At 39.1% G+C, this 14,560-nt stretch overlaps 1 pseudogene; it reads left to right on the plus strand.

Annotated features, from left to right (window-relative positions):
• Positions 1–4,092: 4,092 nt before the first annotated feature.
• Positions 4,093–4,840, plus strand: LOC114820958 (uncharacterized; annotated as a pseudogene).
• Positions 4,841–14,560: the final 9,720 nt, after the last annotated feature.

Genomic DNA, 14,560 nt, shown 5'->3' on the forward strand with positions numbered 1-14,560 from the left:
GATATATCAGCAATGTTCGAAGCTGCACCCAAGCCTAAAAATTTGTATCCATACATAACATATGTTAGATATGCTTTTCGTTGACCAAGAATTGTCATTACCAATACGCATACAGCCTACATAGAAGTCCATGTAGCGGTGTCTGAGGGCTATCATAAACTGAAATTGCATTCCTCTACCAAACCTTAAACCCTCTGAGCTATATATGTATGCATACATCATGTGTATGCATGTATCATGCGATCTCATGGCAATATCAGCAAGACTTGAAACTCTACCTCCAGCTACTCCACAACTGAGAAGGCATACTTCCTCCAGAGGCACAAGTGAGCTGATTTTGACAGCACATCCTGAGTGCACCACAGTATATTCGCTAAAACTTGAAACTGCACAATAATGGTAAACGGGCTCCCCAGTGGCATTTATAGAGAAGCGTGTCCTCTGATCGCAGTGCATTACGCCTCTCCTTTCAAGCCCCAGGAGATGGCAGATGTTAGTTTTACCCGATGCGCATTGCCTGCATTTCCCGCATTCCCCAATGAACACTGTTAGCACATGGTCCCCTTGAGTACATTCAGTCACTCCCTCCCCAACACTCTCGACTGCTATTATATATATATATATATATATATATATATATATATTTATATATATAAGTAGATGAAATAGAAAATACAGAAATAATTTACCCCGTTGCTTCATGGCCAAATATCCGAGGAAAGATAGCCTGCAATTAAAATGACAGATATAAATGCGAGCAGGTCAACAACAAAAAATTGAAGAATAAGAAAAAGAAAAGAAATACCTGAGACTCCCAGGCAGAGAGGTCACTACGACAGAGAGAGGTGCAGACAACTTTGATCCTTATCTCCATTGGCTGAGGTGGACTCACATTCACTTGCTCTATCACCAAAGGCCGTCCAGCTCCCCACGCCACTGCCGCTGCTTTTACATTTTCATTTGGATTTGGATTTTCACAAAACATAGTTGATATTAGAGTGCGCAACGAACGAGACTAACAAAATAATAGTATTATTAAATAAACGAGAATGTCGAAACGGCTATAAAACTCCAAGAGGCTACATTGTGAATGACTTGTTTATTCTACGAGCTACAAAGCATCATATATATAGAGAACTAACCTAACCCTAATAAGCAAGAAAACGAAACCCTAATACTAACGAGCTAAGCCCAAATTCAAATAACAAAATAATCCTAAATTCCAACACCCCCCGTCAAACTCATGGCAGTACACATCATGAGTTTGCCAACAAGCAGATGTGGATGTAAGCTCCGTTAGGCGGACAAGACAAGACAAGCTCTGTTAGGTGGATAGGATAAGGCAAGCTCCGTTAGGCGGACACGACAAGGCAAGCTCCGTTAGGTGGACACGACAAGGCGAGCTCCGTTAGGCGGACACGACAAGACAAGCGATTCAAGCTAGCAAACGAACAATCCAAGAGAGCAAGCGAGTGACCAAACAAGCAATTCCAGCAATCAACAAATTCTGGAAACCAAATGCTGGGAGTATGGACTCTGTCACTCAACAAACTAGATTCTTATATCTCAACTGCAGCAACGAACGAATAAAAAACAAAACTTATCACTCGGGTGGTCACAAGTTTAAGCACTCGAGTGATTGGCAAACAAATTTCATTCTGAATCCAAATCAACCAATACAAGCCCAACGATAGCTTCAATCAACAAGGACCAAAGCTTCAACTCCATTCTCTCTTTCTTCGGTTCACGTTAGCAAACTGGGTGTAAAACAAGTGCAAACCAACATTTTGAACTCAGACTCCGAGGTGTGGTTGCAGGCTTTTCAAGTGAGGAAGCAAAAGACAGTGGTGGGGTGGAGGGTTGGTTCAACAAATCTGGTCAGGATGGCTTAGTCGGCATAACGACAGATGTGCAGCAGTAGGTCATGGAATGAATCATTTGGAGGCAGGGATGGCAGTAGGTACAGCAGCAGTGGGAGACAGAGGTGTAGCAGTGGTGTGGTGGATTGGTTAGATTGGCGGGTCGGGTTGGGGTTTCAGGCAACAGTCTGGTGTAGGCAGTGCGTAGGTGGTGACCTGATGCGGGCAGCTATGAGTGGCGCGGGTCTGATGCAGGTGCAATACGGATTGGTGGGTTCATCTTTACGGAGGGAAGAGGAACAAACACAATGGTGGGCGATAGCAAGGGTAACGGCTGGTGGCTCGGCGCGACTCCGGCTTCAAACTTTAACAGATTTTTTTTTTGGTAACGACAACAAAAGGGTAACTCAAACCAAAAAACGAAAAAAGTTTCACAGATCGAAACTGGACAAAAACATAGGCAATACGAACAAACATAAGCATATTAGATCCAAAAGAATCAAACCTGCTCTGATACCAAGTTGAATATCAGAGCGCGCAACGAACGAGACTAACAAACTAATAGTATTATTAAATAAACGAGAATGCCGAAACGGCTACAAAACTCCAAGAGGCTACATTGTGAATGACTTGTTTATTTTACGAGCTACAAAGTATCATATATATAGAGAACTAACCGAACCCTAATAAGCAAGAAAACGAAACCCTAATAGTAACGGGCTAAGCTCAAATTCAAATAACAAAATAATCCTAAATTCCAACAAACATAACACATGAGTAAGTATTTTGGTATTTGATTTTGATTTAGTTGTAGAAATTAACAAACATATAATACATACCTTTGCAGGTGATGACATCGACATCTTCGACATCATGGACATGGGGTTGTGGTTGTTTTATGGAAGTGGAAGAAGGCAATGACATCTGCTCAACTCAAAGCTTTTCTCTCAATCTGTAATCAACAACAAGCAAGCGTAGATGAGGTTGGAGGAGTCGGCAGTTGAGGTTAAGCACTTGCCCTTGATGGCTCAAAGAGTAGGGTGGTTGGTAAAGAAGGGTCTCCTCACCTGACCACACACCCAGACCTTTGTTGTTTTTCTTTTGTTTTTTAGAAAGTTGGAGTATTAATTGGTGTTTAAATTTTAGCTGAATTGCTACTTTGGTTTATGAACAAAAAATTAGATAGATCTCACAATTAATTGACATAATTTACTTTGATCAAACTTGTTTGTACCATACTTAGGGCATCCGTATTTAGATCTTATATAAATACTCGGAGGATTCAAATGTAATTATGTAGTAAAGGAATGGGCAAATATGTAATAAGTGATGAGCCCTTATTCTATAAAAGGACTCATCACTCTCCTCATTAGGGGTGGCCAATTCTTAGGCCATGGGAAGAGCTTTTTTACCCTCAGAAGCTCTCTCACCCTCTCCCTCATAATCCTCTAAGAGAAATACAATAATCAGTGTGGACGTAGCCCAAACATTGGGGTGAACCACGATACATCCTGTGTTCTTTACATTCCTTGCAGATTAATGGTCGGATTTACGTTGTTCTAAGACCCCTCCGGTTTTGTGCATCAACATTCGGCGCCGTCTGTGGGAATCGACACAAAAATCTAAGTCGGTTCTTTCTCAATTTTTCATCTCACCACCGTGAATCTGCAAAAACCCAAGAACCCAAAGCTTTCCCAGAAAACCCACGGAGCCACCTCCTTTCTCACTCAGTCTCTCCTTACAACTGCAAGACAAATTCCAGCACCAATTTCTTACTCGCTTCACACTTTGTAGTTTACTCTTCTCCCTCTCATAATAGACGGTGGATAGCATAATACGTGGTAGGGATTCAACGGATAGTTCCAACCTGCCTTCTGCTTGAGACACGTGGCAGATGAGCAATTCTGATTTCGGTCTCTATTGCGCCGATCCGTTTCGACCCCACTGCCCGAGTCGACTCAGTAATCCCTGTTCTCCACCGTCAAGTCTCTGGTTCGACTTAGGGAATCGGTCTTAGACCACAGAGATCCAACTAAAAGAGTCACCTTTTACTTCGCAGAAGCGCTGCAAAATAGAGTATCGCTTATGCAATCAGAGAAGAGCTTTACGACGGCGTACGACACTCCTTGCGAGGACTTCATGCTGTCGTACAAGGCCCTAAACGACGCATGCCCGTATTCCAAGTTTGCCCATTTAAACGGCGAATCAAGCAATACTCGAAGCGACGGAGAGAGAGAGAAAGATCGGCAACGTCTCCATTCCATTGTTCGCCCAAGGCTTCTTCTTTAGTTGAATTAAGTACGTCAAGGTGCAGTCAGGCAACCCTACTTGATAATAAAATCTGTCTCAATACCCGAGTGGTGAGAATTTAGGGTGTTGTAATTAATGGCAAACTGGCCCCAGTCACTTTCATTAAATGTTCCATTCAGAGGTCTAAGCGTTTCAGCACCAAGCATTGCTGGAGCTCAAGCAAACAAAGATCGTAAAATGGCATAAGCAAAGCACTTGGTGCTTGACTTGAGTAATCCTGATCTTCGAGAAAACGCGCTTCTTGAACTTTCAAAGACGAGAGAATTATTTCAAGATTTGGCTCATGTATTGTGGAATTCTTTTGGTACTATTGCTGCACGCATCCAGGAGATAGTTTCAATATACCCTATTCTATCACCACCAAATCTGACTCCGGCACAATCCAATTGAGTTTGCAATGCTCTTGCTCTTTTTCAGTGCGTAGCTTCCCACCCAGATACAAGAATGTTGTTCCTTAATGCAAGGCAAGACAATTTGAGTACTTAAGGCTTACGAGTTTATGAGTCATTGGTGCCTTGGTGAAGGTTGATGATACTGAAGTTATTAGTTTCCTTCTGTCAACAGAAATAATTCCACTGTGCCTTCGCATTATGGAATTAGGCAGTGAACTCTAAAAAACAGTTGAGTGTCCTGATTATTTGATTAAATTTCTGTTTGAAATCGAAAAGTAGCAGGAAGCAGCTTGAAATCGAAAAGACGATCAAACTCCACAGAAATGATGGGTTGAGAGAAGATGTGTTCAGAAGATTCATGGCTCAAGGCAACACAAATCCAACAGTGCAGAAGGTCTTTGAAGCTTTGGCCAAAACTGTAATGATTGGTTTCAAACAGAATGAGCAAGGTGACACCACCGACAACGAAAATGGTGAGAATGTGCTCGAGTCAGAGGACCCCATACTCAAAGAAATTAAAGGTGCAGTGGAAAGAGATCAAGGAAAGCAAAAGCAAAAAGAGAAAAGGAAAAGCAAAAGGATGTCTGGAAATGAAGTGGGAAACAAAAGCAGAAAGCAAAAGAGAAAAGAGAAAGTAAAAGCAAAAGCAGAAAGCAAAAGAAGATAAAAAAAAAAAGCAGACATAATTGCGGCGGTGATGGCATGCAGAAAAAAGAACAATGTAAATTATGGGCGTGACCCATTGAGGAGAGGGTCAGATTTATTTTTGAATGATGTAAATTATTTTTCTTATCTTCGCAGACATATGTATAAACCCTATCAAAGGGTAATAAAAAAAACGTCAAGCCCAAAATAATGGGTTGAAGTGTTATGTGGAGGGCGAAGGCCCATAGGCCCAAAAGAGCCAGGCCCTCTATTATCACCAACCAGGTGATCAAAAGTACGTCCAGTACTACAAAAAATTATTCGGCAACTTGCCGCTATTATCACCAACCAGGTGATCAAAAGTACGCCCAGTACTCCAAAATTATTCGGCAACTTGCCGCTATTATCACCAACCAGGTGATCAAAAGTACGCCTCACCAACCAGGTGATCAAAAGTACACCCAATACTCCAAAATTATTCGGCAACCTGCCGCTATTATCACCCACTAGGTGATCAAAAGTACGCCCAGTATTCCAAAATTATACATGAGCATCACTCATGTCATTCATACATAAACATTCATGAGCATCACTCATGTCAACATTCATGAGCATCACTCATGTCAACATCCATGAGCATCACTTATGTCAACATCCATAAGCATCACTCATGTCAATCAACATAAACATTCATGAGCATTACTTATGTCAATCTAGCTTCAAAAGTTTTATTTACAGAGCTCTTGCTTTAAAAGCTTTATTTACAGAGCTCTAGCTTCAAAGCTTCACTTGCAAAGCTTCACCTACAAAGCTTTAGTGCAGGGTATACAAATACCGCATCTGAACAACCGCCACTTCGGCCCATACATGGATTCGATTTGAAGTTTCCAGCCAACAGACTCTATTGACCGAAGACTTGGGGGACTACATTATGTACCATATATTTGGGCCTCAATTGGGCCTCATGAAAAATACTTGGGGAACTTAGCCCATTATTTATGTATTGAGATGCGAGCCCTTATTCTATAAAAGGGACTCCCTCACTTTCATTAGAGAGCACCAATTATTCATGTACTAAGGAGCGAGCCCTTATTTTATAAAAGGGACTCTCTCACCTTCATTAGAGAGCATCGTCGCCAGCTGAGCAACCGCCTCACCGCGAGCATCACTCCTAACCCGTCACTTATGTATTGAGGAACGAGCCCTTATTTTATAAAAGGGATTCCCTCACCATCATTAGAGAGTATTGCCCCATGTTAAGCAGCCGCCTCGCCACAAGCATCACTTTAGCCCACCATTTATGTATTAAGGAGTGAGCCCTTATTCTATAAAAGGGACTCCCTCACCTTCAACGCCACAAGCAGAGCCAACCAAGGCAACAAAGCCACAATCAGAGCAGCCTCGCAATATGTGCTACTTCTAGTTGAGCATCATTTCAGATTGGGCACCGCCTCATATCGGATATCAGTTCTAGACGACATCTAGTTACTTCGGCCTATACATGGACTAAATTTCAAGTCTCCAGCCAAAAGACTCTCTTGACTGAAGACTTGGGGGACTACTGTTTGTACCATACTTAGGGCATTCGTATTTAGATCTCGTATAAATACTCGGAGGACTCAAATGTAATTATGTAGTAAAGGAAGAGGCAAATATGTAATAAGTGAGGAGCCTTTATTCTATAAAAGGACTCCTCACTCTCCTTATTAGGGGAGGCCAATTCTTAGGCCATAGGAAGAGCTCTCTCACCCTCAGAAGCTCTTACCCTTTCCCTCACAATCCTTTTAGAGAAATACAATAATCAGTGTGAACGTAGCCCAAACATTGGGGTGCACCACGATACATCTTGTGTTCTTTACATTTCTTGCAGATTCACGGTCGGATTTACGTTGTTTCAAGACCCCTCCGATTTTGTGCATCAACAAAACTTAACACATTCTGTAACAACTGTAATGTAAAAATCAAGGGTAATTTCTATATACTTGCTTCCTGTGTATAGAAATCAAGCTCATTAGAACCAGCGTGAAAGGTAGCAGTGAATGAGAATTTATTTTATACAATTAATATTGTGGAAGATGGTATAAAAAAGACCTCAAATGTGGAGGTGAACACCTATTGAATTACAAGCCCTTGCAAATAGTCTAGAGATTTTTCATTGTGCTCAAGATAAGTGGTCGTACGCCACATGTTATTATGTAAGTGGAGGGAATTTTATTTTCAAGTGTCCCTCTACTTGTATAATAACATATAACGTATGTGCTCGTGTTTCAAACATACTGAAAAATCTCTCAATAGACAATAACATACGTGGTTGGAGTATGATTCTCTCCCCTTTCCTCCCTCTTATTTAAATGGTTACGGTTAAACCATGTCAACAATTTTATATTGTTTTATTTATAGAGAGATAAAGACAAAAAGGAAAGCGTGAGAAGAAGGGAAGGAAGGGGGGGGATTAGAGCATCTTGAGTGAGGGGCTCTATATGAGGCTGAAAAAGTAGTGGATATAGCCTATTTTAGGGTCTCGAGGAATCTTTGGGGCCCTATAAAAGAATTTCTCCTAATAAGAGGCTACTTACTTTTGGGCACTATATGGGACTATATATATTTATTTATGTAGTAATTTGATTACGCGATAATTTTTATTTTATTTTTGTTAACTTTTCTTAATTTGATTTTTGGACATGTTATCTCAAAGAAAATTTATGAACATTTCAACCTAAAAAAATTCAAATTCTGACAAAGTTAGATTTCATCACTTATGAACAGTTGGATTATGTTATCTTATCTCAATCTTATTTGTTGATTTGTTTCTCTAAAGTCAGACAAGATAAGATTTTATCTCGTAACAAAATTGTAATGCCCTTGCAATTTAGGTATGTTTTCGGTTTAGGTCTCTAAATTTCCAATGTCATTTCAGTATGTAGTATTTTTATTTGGAAATTAATAAAAGTAATCCCTTGTAGTAGAATATCTTATATCATTTTATGTCTTAAGCATTAAACATACAAATAAAATGGAGGAGGACATTTAGAACAAAAATATGTAAAGAAAAAGAATTAAAAAAAAATGAATAAAAAGAAAGTATAATTGTATTTGCAAGGGATGAGGGAGTGGTAAAATTTGGCTCACATGAGTAGCTACTTTTCTCGTGAGATCTATTGTTTTTTTAGGCTAGATATAGCCTAATTTTTTGCTACCCAAGGAAGGAAGTTGCTAGTCCAAGTGATGGATCTAGCCCCATTTTCCGTCTCATTGAAGATGAAATTTATCATTAGAGCTTCAACTGTAGTAGCTGGAGCTTCATAGAGGATAAAGTCTTTATTGGAGATGCACTTACGAGGAGAGAGAATCCTACTCTTAAATTTAAGAGTAAATTACATAAAACTGTTAGACGAAGTCAAGCCCTAACATCATTCCCGCGACTTGAGGAGTCTTCATCAGTTTAAACTCTTATCAGTTAGCTGTTCCTAGTTTTTAGGATTTTGTTTTCAAATGTTTGTTGTAAGTCAAGCTGCGTATGCAGTCTTCTGTTATCTGATTGTATTTTTGAATGCTCCCTGTATCTCGGGTTTTCAAACCCTTTCTGTAATCCTCAAGTTGATATAAATACATGCATCCCATCATTAACTGGCTATTTAAATGAAGAAGTATACATGAGATAGCCTGCGGGTTTGTTGACAAGTAGTTCCCCCACCATGTTTGCAAACTACAGCGTTCCATTTACGGTTTAAAACAAGCTCCTAGGGTGTGGTTTCAACGTTTTTCAGAATTTTTGCTTCAACTTGGTTTTCATGAATTTACCTGTGATTACAGTTTATTTGTATTTAATCAGAAATGTGTGTATCTCATCCTGCTAATCTATGTAGATGATATTCTACTTATTGGGAATAGTCCACGACAGATGGCACACTTGATTACTAAGCTACAGACCTTGTTTTCCATGAAGGATTTGAGACATCTTCACTATTTTTTGGGTGTCGAAGTTAAATATTTTAGGAATTGCATGCATCTCAGTCAATCCAAAAATGCTTTGGACTTACTCACACGTACAAAGTTCACTGATGCTAAGCCTATATCAACCTTAATTTCCTGTGGGCAAAAGCTGAGTTCGTATGATGGTAAGACGTATGAAAATCCAGCACATTATCGTAGTATTGTCGGCGCATTGTAGTATATTACTATTACTCGTCCTGATTTATCCTATGCGGTTAATCAAGTCTGCCAGTTTATGCATGCACTAAAACTTACTCACTGGAAGGTAGTGAAACGTATTCTCTGTTACTTGAAAGCCACGCATAATAATGGACTTTTTTACAAACTTGGAAATGATAGGTTGACTGCGTTTTCTGATGCTGATTATGCTGGTAATCCAAATACCAGGCATTCCATGGGTGGTTATTGCATTTATTTGGGTTCCAATCTTGTATCATGGAGTTCAAAGAAACATAAGACAGTTTCGAGGTCTAGTGCGAAGGCTGAGCACAGACAGTTTGCCTATACTGCAATCGAGTTATCATGGCTTTGATCACTTTTAAGGATTTGCATTTGCATCTTAGTTAATCAACGATTTGGTGTGACAATGTCTCTTCCATTGCACTTGCCTCTAATTCTGTCTTCCATTTGCGCACAAAACACCTTGAGGTTGATCATCATTACGTACAGGAAAAGGTTGTTCGTGCTGAATTATTAGTCAATTACATTTGTTCTCAAGATTAGCTAGCTGATTTGTTTACCAAGGGATTGTCTTCATCTAGATTTAAATTATTAGTGTCCAAGCTTCCAGTTGTTCCCCAACCTGTTAGCTTACCCCAGGGGGGTGTTGGACGAAGTCAAGCCCATAACGTCATTCATGTGACTTGAGGAGTCTTCATCAGTTCAAACTCTTATCTTTTAGCTGTTCCTAGTTTATAGGATTTTGTTTTTCAAATGTTTGTTGTAAGTCAAACTGCACATGCAGTCTTTTGTTATCTGATCGTATTTTTGAAAGCTCCCTGTATCTCGGGTTTTCAAACCCTTTCTGTAATCCTCAAGTTAATATAAATACATGCATCCCATCATTAACTGGGTATGCAATTGAAGTGAAACAACTTGACCTGTGTCTCTACGTTTTTCAAAAACTACTTCAACTATTGGGTCAGTCATAGTTTCATACCCCATCTTTAAAAAATTTCAATGTCATACCTCATTTACGAATTTGTTACAATTCCATACATTCTATTAGTTTGTTTGTCAATTCTTCTGTTAAATAGTGATATGGCTTGAGGTAGGGCCCACTCTCTATTAAAAAGTAAATAAAATATTAAAAACTAAAAAAATAAAATCATTTAATATTTTTTTTTGCATGGGGGACCCACCCCCTTATCCTCTCTTCCCTCTTCCATCTTCTCCAAACCCAAAACTAGATCCTACCCCACTCCTGTCTTCTTTGCGCCGATCATTACCACCACTCTCCCTTCGACCTCCCCCGCCGCTTCTCCGGCTTTGCTAACCACCTTCAGTTGTCACTCACCCACCTCACCCATCTTCTCTTGCACTCATCCTCTTGCAGCTTCAGGGAGATGGCACAGACTGGGCCCTTCTGGATCTACTTCATCAGGTGGGTGGAGAATCTGGCAATCTTGTTGCGGAGGTGCTTGGAGGGGATGATGGCGACTTCCTCAAGGATTTTCTTGTTGGTGTGGAAGTCTAGGGTCATGTGCGAGTTGTAGTGCTCGATCACCTGGGGGAGGATTTCTTCATTGTTTTTGTTCGTACACGACCCATGGTGATGAATTTGCATAGAGGAGATGGTATGTGCATTTGTGTGTGAGGAGAGGGTATGACCCACCCCTTATCCCCTCACCTTTCTTCCCCACTTCAGTCTGGAATGAGATTCGCTATGTCTGCCATCATCCCACCCACATCCCGTCCTCCTTCCTCTAGTCCTATTGCTGGAAAACACCGCAGACGAGAAGGGGAAGAAATTTAGGGTTAGGGTTTGGGTGGAATTGGGGTATTTTGTTTGAAATTAGTTACAGGGATTAATTTGGTGAGGCTGATGGGTGTGTAGGAGGAGGGGGAGAGGGAGGAGCGCCATGGGAGGGAGGTGGAGTTGGAGGAAGAGAGGACGGCATGAGGTTCTAGTTTTGACGTTGAAGGAAGGTTGGAGGGACACAAATGGATGGGGAAGAAAGGGTGAAGGGGATAAGGGGTGGGTCCCCCATGCAAAAAAATTTATTAAATGATTTAATTTTTTTGGTTTTAAATATTTAATAAATTATTTTTTTAATAGAGAATGGGCCCCATCTCAAGCCACGTCACTATTTAACAGAAGAATTGACAGACAAATTGACGGAAGGTATGAAATTGTAACAAATTTGTAAGATGAGGTATGACATTGAAATGTTTTAAAAATAGAGTATGAAACAGTGACTGATTCAATAATTAAGGTAGTTTTATGTAATTTATCCTAAATTTAAATATTAGTTGCCATTCTGTCAAGAATGGGCTTGTGCATCCCCATTGTGGTTGTGTCAGCAATTAAACGGATCGAACCGGGAGCAAAAGTTGGGCTTGTACATCCATCTCAAACGGTCTTGTTACGGTTTGGAAGAGAAAGGAAAACAATTGTAAAATTCATTATCTATATATATACAAAGTGAGAAAACAAAAAAGTTAAACTTTCATAATATTTAAATTACCTCTCTTTCATTATGATTTAAAAAAATAAAAAAGAATCATAAAAAAATCCACGCAGTAGAACCGTGGGAGTCACATTCATTAGTTTTTGAAAATATATTTTAATAAAAAGTAATGTATCTAAAATGTCACATCTTGGTCCGGGCTTCTACCACATCCCGGGCTTGACTCCACCGTATCACAATATTGTCTGCTTTGGGCCCTGATCACGCCCTCACGGTTTTATTTCTGGAAACTCATATGAGAACTTCCCAGTGGGTCACCCATCATGGGATTGCTCTCGTGCGAACTCGGTTAACTTCAGAGTTCCGATGGAACCCGAAGCCAATGAGCTCCCAAAAGGCCTCATGCTAAGTAGATATGAGAATATACATATAAGGCTTACATGATCCACTCCCCTAGGCGATGTGGGATGTTACAATCCACCCCCCTTAGGGGCCCGACGTCCTCGTCGGCACACATCCGACCATGGATTGGCTCTGATACCAAATTGTCACATCTCGACCCGGGCCCCTACCACATCTTGAGCTCGATTCCACCGTAACACGATATTGTCTGCTTTGGGCCCCGACCACGCCCTCACGGTTTTGTTTCTGGAAACTCACACAAGAACTTCCCAGTGGGTCACTCATCATGAGATTGCTCTCGTGCGAACTCGGTTAACTTCGGAGTTCCGATGGAACCCGAAGCTAATGAGCTTCCAAAATGCCTTGTGCTATGTGGAGATGGGAATATACAAATAAGGCTTACATGATCCACTCCCCTAAACGATGTGGGATGTTACATAAAATAAGTAAAACTCAAACGAAAAAAAAAACTAAAACAATAAAACAAAGTGCCAGTTGACACACGTGTAGGTGTGTGGTAAGATGTTAGTAAGTTCTAATACCAGATTAACAATTTAAATCCAAATCTTATTTACAATTTAAATCCAAATCTTATTTACATTTAAACTTACCCCATATTCAAATTTTAAGCAATTTCAAATATGAAAAAACAAGGATTTCAACATTAAGAATTGAATGGTGTTATTGACACTTCGAAAAAATCATTACGCGTCATCCAACTATTTTTTTTTCTTTTTATATTTGTACTTGTTTAAAGTATAGAATGACTATTTTAAAGTGCTAATAATAGCTCTCTTGAGAATAAACAATGTTTGGCTCATAAAATACTCAATAATACACTACATGGTTGACTCAAAGAACTTCGTTTGTATTATTTATAACTATTCAGAAGTAAAGATCATCAATACAAAAAAATCGATTAAACTAAAAAGATCATCTACAAAAAAAAAAACAAAAAAAAAAATCAAATCAACTAAGGTCGTTTAGTAAAACAACGGTAGCAAATAGATATATAGTTCGTATACTCTATGGTTTTTATATTGTTTTATGACCAAATGGTCTCATATCTATTGATTTTTTTCATATGATCTTTTACATAATGACTTATAATATGAACAATTTCGATAATATATTAAAAGTTCCATGAATCATAACAAAAGCCAGAACCAAACAAATGATAAAGAGCTTGTTACGAATTCTGAAGCAATCTCTTCTGGTCATCACACATAATTCAGACTGTAAAGATGAATAGTAAGAAAACGTCAGTTACAATAAAAAAAAACTTCAATATGTTTCTGTAGGTTATCAATGACAGTGTGAGACTGGAAGAGAATATCCTTTCTTGTCATGAAATATAGATAACCACGAGCAAAAATGCCCGCGCTCCGCTGAGGGGAAGGCCAAAAGTATGATATTGTATCATCTGATTTATTTTGCTATTCCTATTCCTTTTTGGCAATCAAAAAATGCAAACTCTAAGCAAGAGATTAACTTCGATGCATAATTGTTAAAATGAGTATAAAACTAACTTCTAATCACATTGGCAATCCATATTACAGATCATAAATAAACACTGACTAAAACATGTTCATCCATGCATACAAAAAGAAAGCACATAAACAGTTTGTAGTATAGCAAAATCCATAGCCAACAAAAACAGGCATATTGTAGCAGCATATATTTTAAGAAGGGCCATCCAATGTTTCGTGTATAGGACATTACTCCTTTAATAATATAATAACACGCAAAATTTCAAGATACAAAACTCTGACAGTAGAAATGACACAGTGAATGACGATAAACACATTATATCGTAAAAGAAAACTACCTCAATAGGCCATCAATCCACCACAAATACATCTAAAGAGTAGCCCTTGATTGTCAAGAAGACGTGTTTCACAAATGTTAATTCCTAAATCTGAAAGGAAGGAAGAATGCTATAGAAAAATGACATAAGTTAGAAAGATGCGACTATACTATGGTTCCACTTTTGCAGTTATCTTGGATTCAACTGTAACACCTCGTCCCTAACTTTATGATTTTAATTTTAAGAGAGTGAATTGACAAAAATACCCTAGAGACAATATTGTTGACTTTCGTTGACCATCATTTCGGGATGCCTATGAACTGTTATTTTACCCTAACCTCGAAGTACTTGACGATATGAACACGTAGGCACAAGCGAAATCAGATTTGGAGCTACGATTAAGACTTCACGGAACTACGAAACTTGAGGGTGTTTTATGAAATTTGAATTTTGGGTATTTTATTATTTTAATATTTTATGAGTGGATATTTTAAATATTTTATAATTTTTTTGGTCCGTGGG

Source organism: Malus domestica, chromosome 14 (genome assembly GCF_042453785.1).
Source record: "Malus domestica chromosome 14, GDT2T_hap1".
Lineage (NCBI taxonomy): Eukaryota > Viridiplantae > Streptophyta > Magnoliopsida > Rosales > Rosaceae > Malus > Malus domestica.